The following is a 10,084-nucleotide window of genomic DNA, read 5'->3' as shown; positions in this document are numbered from 1 at the left end:
TATTAGTTTATAGCTCTTCAAATTATCCTCCAAACTTTATGTAATATTTCTGGACCCCTTTTCTACAGCTTGGACACTTCAATCCAAAGAAGTTCCGATTTCGGGAGATTTAAGGAGTCATATCTCGGGAACCATAAGTTATAGAGAGATGATATTTTGCGAATTTTTCATTTTTCAGCCCTCCATTTTGAGCATGTGTCCTCGTAAAACAAAACAGAACTCTTAAAAAGAAAACATGTAGAAAATATTTAGTATTCAAGGAAATTATAAATGGATAGACATATTACAAGAACTCTTTTAATGAGTGTAGTAATAAAGTGCATAAAACAATTAGTATAAAGCCTGTAAAAATTAATAATGAAAAATAATACTTTTTAAGTTCGTTCTGGCAATGCTTTTAGAGTCTTCTCAACTGGTTTGTTTTCAAGAGTAAATAGAGTATCTAATCTGGCTGTCTCTACAAACATAACAAACTAATAATAAAAAGTTGCAAAACATTAGAAACAATAACAACTAATACATATAATTAAAAAAGTAAAAAGTAACTTCCGGCACCGGGAATCGAACCCGGGCCTCCTGGGTGAGAGCCAGGTATCCTAGCCACTAGACCATGCCGGAGCTGATGGGTAGGTCTCCTTACACTTACTTCTCTTGCACGTGTCGACGGCAGCGGTAATATTGATCTCTATCTTTAGATGCAATAGAAATAGACCAAATATTGTGTCAGAGGTTATTTGAAGTAGCTACTGTATATGGCAATCTATCACATGTGATATTAAAATGTAATGTAATTTCAGAAGTACGTTAATGCATATATGCATGATATGGCTGCCACGATGGAATACCGTATGAGAGTCAACAAGGTCGAAGTGAGGCGATATCGGTGATGAACACATACCGTCTCTGTTTTTTCATGGAAAGTGAATGCTTATATATCTTTACTAAATCCATTTTTATACACAGTAATTGACGAATAGCTTTTCACATCAAAGATATTATTTCTTACGTGGAAATAATTTCTAAGTTGTCAACAATTCATTGTTGTTATTTTTTCCTACCATTTGTCTTTAAAATGTGTCTACAAAGAAATTCATCCTTTGTTAGTACGGGTGAACTTGTGTTGGTTGTGTTTATTGCAAATGAGTTACATGACAGAAAGTAATGAATCAATGACTCAGTCCAAACAAAAAGTAATGTATTGAGGTGACTAGTTTAAATTGAAATCGGAAAGTATTGTTATCAGTTTATCGGGACTTCTTTTGTGCCTACAATGATAAAGAAGGCATTTATTCCGAAGTTGGGCGTCCGCTTTCGTCAAGTTTTTTCGCTGTTATCTCCTTTCCACACTTTCTGCAATTTGTTATTAGCTTCATAACCGCTTATATATAACAAATAAACATTTCTCAAGACTCTTATATATTATCAAGTACACAAACGATCAAATTATCCATATCTTTCCTGTAAATTTTACAAATTTCGCTGGAAACGGACGCCCAACTTTGGAATTTAACCCATTTTGAAAAAATTGGGATAATCGGAGTGTTTGGAAGAAAGAAACAATGCAGTGGAGGTTATCATAATTTGTACTACATAATTATATGCAGGGAGTTCATTTTAAAAGTTGCCTACCTTGAAGTGAAGTGAAACAAGAGTTTCTTCTCACATGTCTTTAAATCCAATGTTTATATACAAGGCTTAAGTAGTCTGCCAGAAAAAAAAAGCATCACCCGAACGGAATTGGAATCCAAGACACCATTAATCTACGAACTGTCACTTTACCGATTTTCCTAACAACAAGGCAGGTACAAAACGGAAAATTGTGCACCTGGTTTGGAGACAGTTTCTGATATAGGTATAGGTAAGGAAGTTTGATAAGGCTGAAGACTTATCGAATTTCGGTTTTGAAAATATTTATTATCCAGCACTCGAAACCCTTCGAGTATTTAAGATTATCGAAATTTCTTGTAATATCTAAACTTCGAGTATCATTGAAACAAACTTTGAGAATTTTGGGTGCGAAGCTCCCTATAGATCGTGCTGTCTGTTTGCATGTGACGTCCAACGATAATTTATGAACATATTGTACGATTTCGATGGAACTTACTTTAAAATGTTTCCTTTTGCTTTCATCATACACCTATTGTTTTTGGTTGCCTTACGACAAGAAGAACTCCCTTGAATCCGAGTATTTGTTCCTACTTCGAACGTATTCGTAAAATTACGACTATTATTAATATTACCGTTTTCTCACTATTAATATTACTACTAGTTCTATTATTACTACTACTACTATAATCTTTTACTGCCATTTTCACATGTGATGTTTAATACGTTTCAGTAGTATATTTCAGCCTTTTTTCTTTCTTCTCTGTGAACTCATGGTATTATGTAGGTTATGCGAGGTAGGTAGATTTTACACCAAATTATTCATATGTTTCAGAATAGTTTAAAGTTATACAACCCATTTAAATTTTAACTACAGTCTAAAAATGTGAATATTGCAATGGTACCAGAAAACTAAATTTCATTACATTACTAAAGATCTCTTTCTATCAAATACAGGGTGTCTAATATACAATGCAACCCGGAGTTTGGAATAGTAGAACTTTTGAACCTGAAGCGATACACAATTAATAGTTATACCAAAATGAAGCTTTGTTATGCATATATTTTTAAACTAGGAAGCAACGATTGAAGTACACTAGGAACCGCACAGTGTTGCCAGATGTAACCAAAGGTATGAATCTTTTTTTTTTTTTTTTTTTTTTTTACAAAACGTAAACTGACTCATAACCAAGGGCGCCGATCCTGGGGGCCGGGAGGCCCGGGCCCCCCAAAGCTCATGTGGGTCCCCTATTGTATTTATGAATATACAATATTTGGTATAATTTGAATGCAATTTGTCTTAAAATAATCATATATATACCTCTGCATATGAATGGGCCCCAAGATTTACAGAGAAATCGGCGCCCTTGGCTAGCAAGACAATCACAAATCCTTCATATCAGTCTAAGCTTCCTCCAACCAGGGAATTTTTTACACCCCCGTGCCAGATGTAGTCGAAGGTGTGAATCGATTTTTTACAAAACATGTAAATTGGCTCATAATTCATACGTATGGACGTTTTGTCGTTAATTTTTAGTTTGTTTAGTTGGAGTGGCTTGGAAATTATGGAGCAGAAAAAAGAATTTTTCATTTCCACCGATGATACCTCTGTAAGGGGGAATAAGGGAAATCGTAGTTTTCATAAATTAACACTGAATTGGCAACATTGCTGATGTTTCAGTGCATCGATAGCTGTGTTACGGACCTGTCTACATTATGCAATTCCTGAAAACAACGAAAAAGAAACTTTGAAATTATCATGAAAAAACCTTTACTTACATGCACCCGGCAACATTGCTATTCATTTCTATGGGGCTACTTAAAGCAAGAGGTATACAAGAACAATTATCGAACTATACAAGACTTGGAAACACACATTCGCAGTGTCATTTAGAACATTAACACTTCTACTCTTCGTAAAGTTGCTGCCAACATGCTGAAACGTGTGAACCAGTGTTCGAATCAAAACAGGGTCACTTGCACCATCACTGTAGAGCTGATAACTCGTTTCGTGATAGCAGTGTTGCCAGGTGCATGTAAGTAAAAGTTTTATCATGAAAGTTTCTTTTTCATTGTTTATTTTCAGGAATTGCATAACGTAGACAGGTCCATAACACACCTATTGATGCACTGAAATATCAGCAATGTTGCTAATTCAAAGTGTTAATTTATGTAAACTACGATTTCCCTAGTTCCCCCTTACAGAGGCCTTATCCGATTAGTTATTGGTGGAAATGAAAAATTCATTTTTCTGCTCCATAGTTTACAAGCTACTTCAACTAAACAAATTAAAAAGTAACAACTGAACATCCATACGTTTGAGTTATGAGCCAATTTACATCTTTTGTAAAAAATTGATTCACACCTTCGGTTACATCTGGCAACACTGTGCGGTTCCTAGTGTACTTCAATCGTTGCTTTCTAGTTTAAAAATATATGCATAACAGAGCTTCATTTTGGTATAACCATTATTTGTATATTCCTTCAGGTTCAAAAGTTCTACTTGTATATTAGACACCCTGTACTTGCTGCATGTGAGTGGAAAACAAGCTAAAGCAGATTTCAGATGGGAAGCGGCATGGCCTTGAGTTGGCTTTACGCGGCGTCCAATTGGCTTTGAGCGGTGTTGACAATTCGCGACAAGCAGTTCTGCACGCTGACTTCTCGCGCTACTGCGAATCTTGACAATAGCAGAGGCGCTTATTAGAAATATTGTATTAGCACATTAACTCACTTTACACATTGCTCACTTTACGAAGTAGAGAAAAGAATTACGAACACATACGTGAAAACTACATCTTTTTATGACAACTGGTTGTCATGATACACGCTTTGAAAGGTTTCCATATAAAACAATTAGTAAAACGAGCGTTGAGTCCCGTCTCATTTCCAGTGGATTTTTCTTCGATTTGGAAATGGAATTCAACTTTTATTAAAGGATAATCAGGGGTGTAACCAACAGGTTGTTCTAGGAGAACATTACTTTCAGGGGGAGGAAAGCTTTTCACACATTAAAAACAGAACAAATGACCTCTTTCAGAATATGAAAGCATTTTAACTCACCATGTATACTATACACATATTATGTTTTCTCGATGCTACCTTAACAAAAGACGGATCTTGACAGTACTGAAGTTGAAAAGCGGATTGTAAGAGATAAATCAATAAGCTATTCATAAGAAAACAAATGCTGTTTCTAGCAGTCTGTTTATCCGACTTTGTGTTTATGTAGGTTAAAATACTAAAAGGAAAAAACTCGAAAAAATATCAACTCAGATATTATTATGCAATAATATAGTAGTGAGAGATCCTGTGGGGACTGAGGGAGCCAGGGCCCCTCATTTTATTTGTAAATGTGCAATATTAGGCATAATTTGAACGCAATTTGTCTTAAAATCATCATATATGCTTTCTGCATCTGAATGCACCCCCCCCCCCAATTTACAGAGAAATCAGTGTCCTTGTAATTAGGTACAGAAACTGTATTGATGATGTTTTCTTTTTTCTTTTTTTTTAAATCTTATTTTATTATAAACGTTCCTAATTTGCATTAACTATTAAATAAGTTTACTAAACATATACTAGATGAACCTCATTTCGGGGCTGGAAATAGTTTGGAAAGTCAAGGCCCTCTTTTCCCCCGTTTCTACACCCTTTAGAATAGTAAGCGATCGAATTAAATAACAAGCCTCTGCAATTTGATTCATATATATATATATATATATATATATATATATATATATATATATATTCGATTCCCGGCGGGAGCTCATGTGGAAGAACAGAAGGTATGGGACATTCGTAATATTGTTTTGAAATTGCCTTCATGCAAGATTCTTCCCTATTCGACAGAAGAAACGCAGTATGATTTTTTTTTCTTCGTTTCAATACCTTACGTATGTGTGGCCAATTACGTACTCCTTCTTTACTCCTCTAGCAGGGATACAAAAGCACCAGGCGTCTGAGTGGTGTCATAAATTATTGTAACCCAAAACAAACTCGACCATATCGTGTTGCTTACGAATCAGATGGATTGTTGTTGTGAGACCTACATCAAGTATAAGAGTATGTTATTATAGGAACAGACATGGAAGCAAAGGAGCTGATTGTGTGTGTAGGAATGCAACTTCTCTTCTTCTAGCATAAACAGAATTCATCAGTGTCTAGGTTGCTTTCTTTCGTGGTAGTTCATTTGTTCTCCAAAATTATAGTTGACAATGTCTTTAAGGAAACCGAGTACAAGTGCGGAATTTTATTAAAAAAAAAAAAAAAGTGCTACGAAGTGAAGCTCGAAGAATTATTTTTTTGTGTTTACAATTTTTGGAACTCATAATAAAAAATTTACAAGAGTCAGATTCAGACAATGGCGAAATATTAATTGACATAGACGATAGTGAAAGTAGTGTTGAAGACGAACGTTTAGCAGTTCCACTGGAATAAGTTAATAGGTAGGTTATTCAGTTGCTATATATACTTCTAGGATACACAGCCAAAATCTTTGAGTTTGCTGGAATAGTATATTTAAATTGTGAATAATGTTGCCAATGTATGTGTAATAATCTCAACTAGAGGAAGAGCGAGAAGGGAAAGGGGAGTCCGAAATCCGGCAACACCGCGCGGAATATCGCACAGCATTGGCTACTGCCCGTGATGCTTTACATCTGAAAAACACAATAGGTCAGCTCTTCCGCCAGTGTTCGCATTTTTTTTTTTTTTTTTTTTTTGCCATCATCTTGTTGCCTGTCATTTTTGTCTTTGCTGACATTTTAAAATGTGTATGACCAGGTACTGCAGTAATACGTAACTATAAGAAATCGGAACTTGAGACCGCCTTTCTATTTTTAGCGCGCCATTCCATGGCCAAAATTTCCGTTTTGCCGCCATCGTGAATTGCCTATGACTATGTACCAGTAATCGGACCTATTCCTCCCTCCGATAAGGTCGCAGAACAACCCTCATTTTTACCGTTTTCGAACATTTCTTTTAGCACCCGTCGGAGTCCGCGCCCCATAAAATTAATCAGCCTGTAACCTGTGAGTGACCAAGGTCAGTATTCGTGCAAAGAATTAATCGATTCGTTTCACCAGTTTAGAATATTAACGCGATTAGACTTCGTCACTTTCCGATTGCCCCCATTTTCTTTTGCCACCATCTTGAAATTAAATGGTGCGACTGGAAACTTAACAACAATAATATCAAAATTACTTCCTAATAAAATATTAAAAATCATATTTTTAATACTACTTTTTTGAGGTGAATATTTTTGTGGGCTGATGTTATTATAATTTCCTTGAGAAAGAACATATAAATCACTGATTCTATACGAGAAATATCGAAACCATTATAAAAATAGCTGAAATGTATTTATGTTGTTCTCTACGTAAAACAAATTAAGATAGTGTAGGAATTTACATAAAATAACGTGTTGAACTTAGATAGACTGTCCGTACTGCAATTATTTGCACATAAACTAAATCAGGAACTTTAATGCTATATGAATTAAAATTTTAAGATTCGGCATAGAATATTGAATACCTACATTATTCATTACCGTATAGCTACAGCTACAGCTGGAAATATTAATTCGTAGGTAAATAATAAGTAAGACACAATTAAGATTCGTAGGTAGTAAGACATAATTTCCAAGTTTTGATTGTAAACTAATAAATTCCTTTCAAGACTACCATACTTCCTTGTATTTCATCTGGAGATTAACCCCTCATCCTCCAGGTAATTTGCACATTAAGCTTAGAATATTTGTGACAAAACATACGTTAAATGATGCTTTTGCAATGGATATTTCTTTTACTTACAAGGAGACTTACGGAAGTGTCACTCACCGATTTGAATGTAACTTTGCGTACTTGTAGAACATCGAGAAATAATCCACGTTTTTTATTTTTTTATTTCGGCAATGGCGCGGGTTTAAGGGTAGAAATAACCCTTTGAACGTTAGGATTGGTCTCCAAGCGTAGAGAGAAAACAATCATGTAATGTAGAAGAAAACATACTGCTTGGGGGAATTTAGTAGAGCTAATTCAGAATCTGACGTCAAAATTACAAAATTCAAAATGGCGGATACAATATGGTGATTGCAATTACTAAAAGTCTTCTGGATTGAAATGCTCTGCAGTTAGCCAAGAACAATTATAGTTGGCAGGGGTTACTGCGAGAAGGTTGCCGACCAATTTGGAACCCTTTTCTCTATTTATTTTAACGGGATACTTGATCAAAGTGAGTTTCTGCATCTCTAACTATTTGGAGTGCTTATTTATACTGAGTTCCCTCGCCTCTCACTATTCGCAGTGCTTATTTATAGTTAGTCCCCTAGCTTGCACCACGTGAGGTTATACAACGCCATCTAGGTAGAGATATACAACGCCATATACCCCAGTTGGCATTGGGTTATATGACTTTCGTTTTCAGGCCGCGACATATTGCAACAAGGCGTTTGCTTATCTTTTAATTCTTTCCATCGCAAAATTCTCACTCACTGGACGAACTAGTATTGGTTATGAGACAACGAAAATTGTCTTTCATTAAAATATTCAACCAATCGATGGTTAGACTTAATCGGTCGTTATATAATCGAGTTGAAATTGTGATCCTTCTTTGAGCCCTTCCCGGCGGGAGCGCATGTGATCCGAATTCCACGTTAATCAGTAGACCCCGTCTCACATAGCCTCGCTGCTGAAAGGGACGTTAAACTCAAAATCAACTCAATCTACTTTCGGCCTCACTATTATATTCAACAATCCATTTTAACTGTAAAGAAAGTGAAGACGAAAATTTAGGGGATCAGATTTAAAGTATTGTATTATCAAAATGAAACCCACTGTCCCAATTTAGCGCCTATTGCGTTCTTCAAGGTTTAACACGGGACCCAAATATACTTTAAATTACTATAAATAAGCACCCCGAATAGTGAGGGAGCACACTTTTAAATAAGCATCCCCGGGTAGTAAGAGATACAGAGACTCATTTGAATCAAGTATCACGTTAAAATAGGTACAAAAAGGGGTTTCAGAACGGTCTGCAACCTTCTCGCAGTAATCTCTGCAACTTCTTGGCTGTGTGACGCTGAATCCAAAAATATGGTTACATTGCTCTTTATTGAAGGAATTGAGAAGGCTATTTTGGATTAATATGCATTATAAAAGACATTTTCTCTCTCTTGACTTGCTACAAGCTAGCAACAGAAACAGGAAATACGTAAAACTTTCTGAAAGTGACTAATGTTGCTTTTGCTGCGCAATTTTGTAGGAAGTTTACTTGTCGAAGATTACTCGTAAGTCATCCTACAGGATACATAATCATGATTTTGGCAACGTGACACCGCATTAATATGTTGAAATTGGTTATATAGATATGAATCTGTAGATAAGTCTAGAGATCACGCTATTGAATTCTTCCGGCTGTGACAGTACACGTATGTACATGTGTCTCACGCCACGTATTTTGGGTGCGGCAGTCTCTAAGAGCCAATCAAAATGCAAAAGAGCAATAAGTTTCCATATTTGTGGAGATGATAAAACGGATGTACTGACGGATGTGAGGCTTGGGTGTGACCCTCGAGAATAATATAAAAGAACCTCAAGGTCTCAAACGGTTGTTGAGAAGATCACTTGTTCCGGTGCAAAGGTGCAGAGGTTCGAGACGTCGGTTGTGACCAAACAGAATCATCGTCAAAGTTTCTAAGAGTTACAGGAATACTACCATAAGGTATGTATAATCTCTTGTTGCATCATAAAATTCAAGTTTAGAGATGTCATGCGGTACTTCAAAATGAATTGTGTACCTACCATAAAACTTTCAAGATTACGAACTGTTGTCACATACTTGTATTTCATCCTCCGTTTCTTCTAACTTAAACATTTCAATCTCTAGCCTGTCAATCAATATATATATATATATATATATATATATATATATATATATATAAGTTAAGGTATCAATCTGTCAAATGAACTATCAGATATTCCATTACTTTTGTTGAATCACTAAATCAAATGTTGTTATATATTACCATTTTAGTTATTTAATAAACTTACTTTTTATAAATAATGTTGTCATTCCCCTAGATTAAAACCACCTTTTCCCATGAAAATAATGGTGTAATTTAAGTATATTTCTTTGTGACATCCGCTACAGAATTAGCGTGAGCAGATCTCTACATTATGGTGGAATAAAACGAGCTAAATAATGAAAAAGAGACTGCACATCGTCACAAATGGGGGCTCGTCCAAAGCTTTTCTTTTTTTTTCATTTTTCGGGACGAAAAATTTTGTGGTACTGCTATGACATCTTTCCTTTTCTATTTTGTGTCTTATGTTTAGGTTTTGATATTATGTTCATAGTGCATGTTAATTTAAGTGAATTATGTAAATTGTCGCATTACTGCAATTGTGTTATTTTGGATTCTAATGGAAATTAATGATCTGATTATATTGCTCATAGTGAAATACCCCCCCCCATTATT

The 10,084-nt window shown here is 35.4% G+C and overlaps 1 non-coding gene across 1 annotated transcript; it reads right to left on the bottom strand.

The window, feature by feature from the left end:
- Window positions 1-546: 546 nt before the first annotated feature.
- Window positions 547-618, bottom strand: TRNAE-CUC (transfer RNA glutamic acid (anticodon CUC)). Its single transcript has one exon. It is a non-coding gene; the product is annotated as a tRNA-Glu (tRNA).
- Window positions 619-10,084: the final 9,466 nt, after the last annotated feature.

Source organism: Thermobia domestica, chromosome 7 (assembly GCF_964235325.1).
Source record: "Thermobia domestica chromosome 7, izTheDome1.hap1.1, whole genome shotgun sequence".
Lineage (NCBI taxonomy): Eukaryota > Metazoa > Arthropoda > Insecta > Zygentoma > Lepismatidae > Thermobia > Thermobia domestica.
This window is presented reverse-complemented; position numbering and strand designations above follow the sequence as displayed.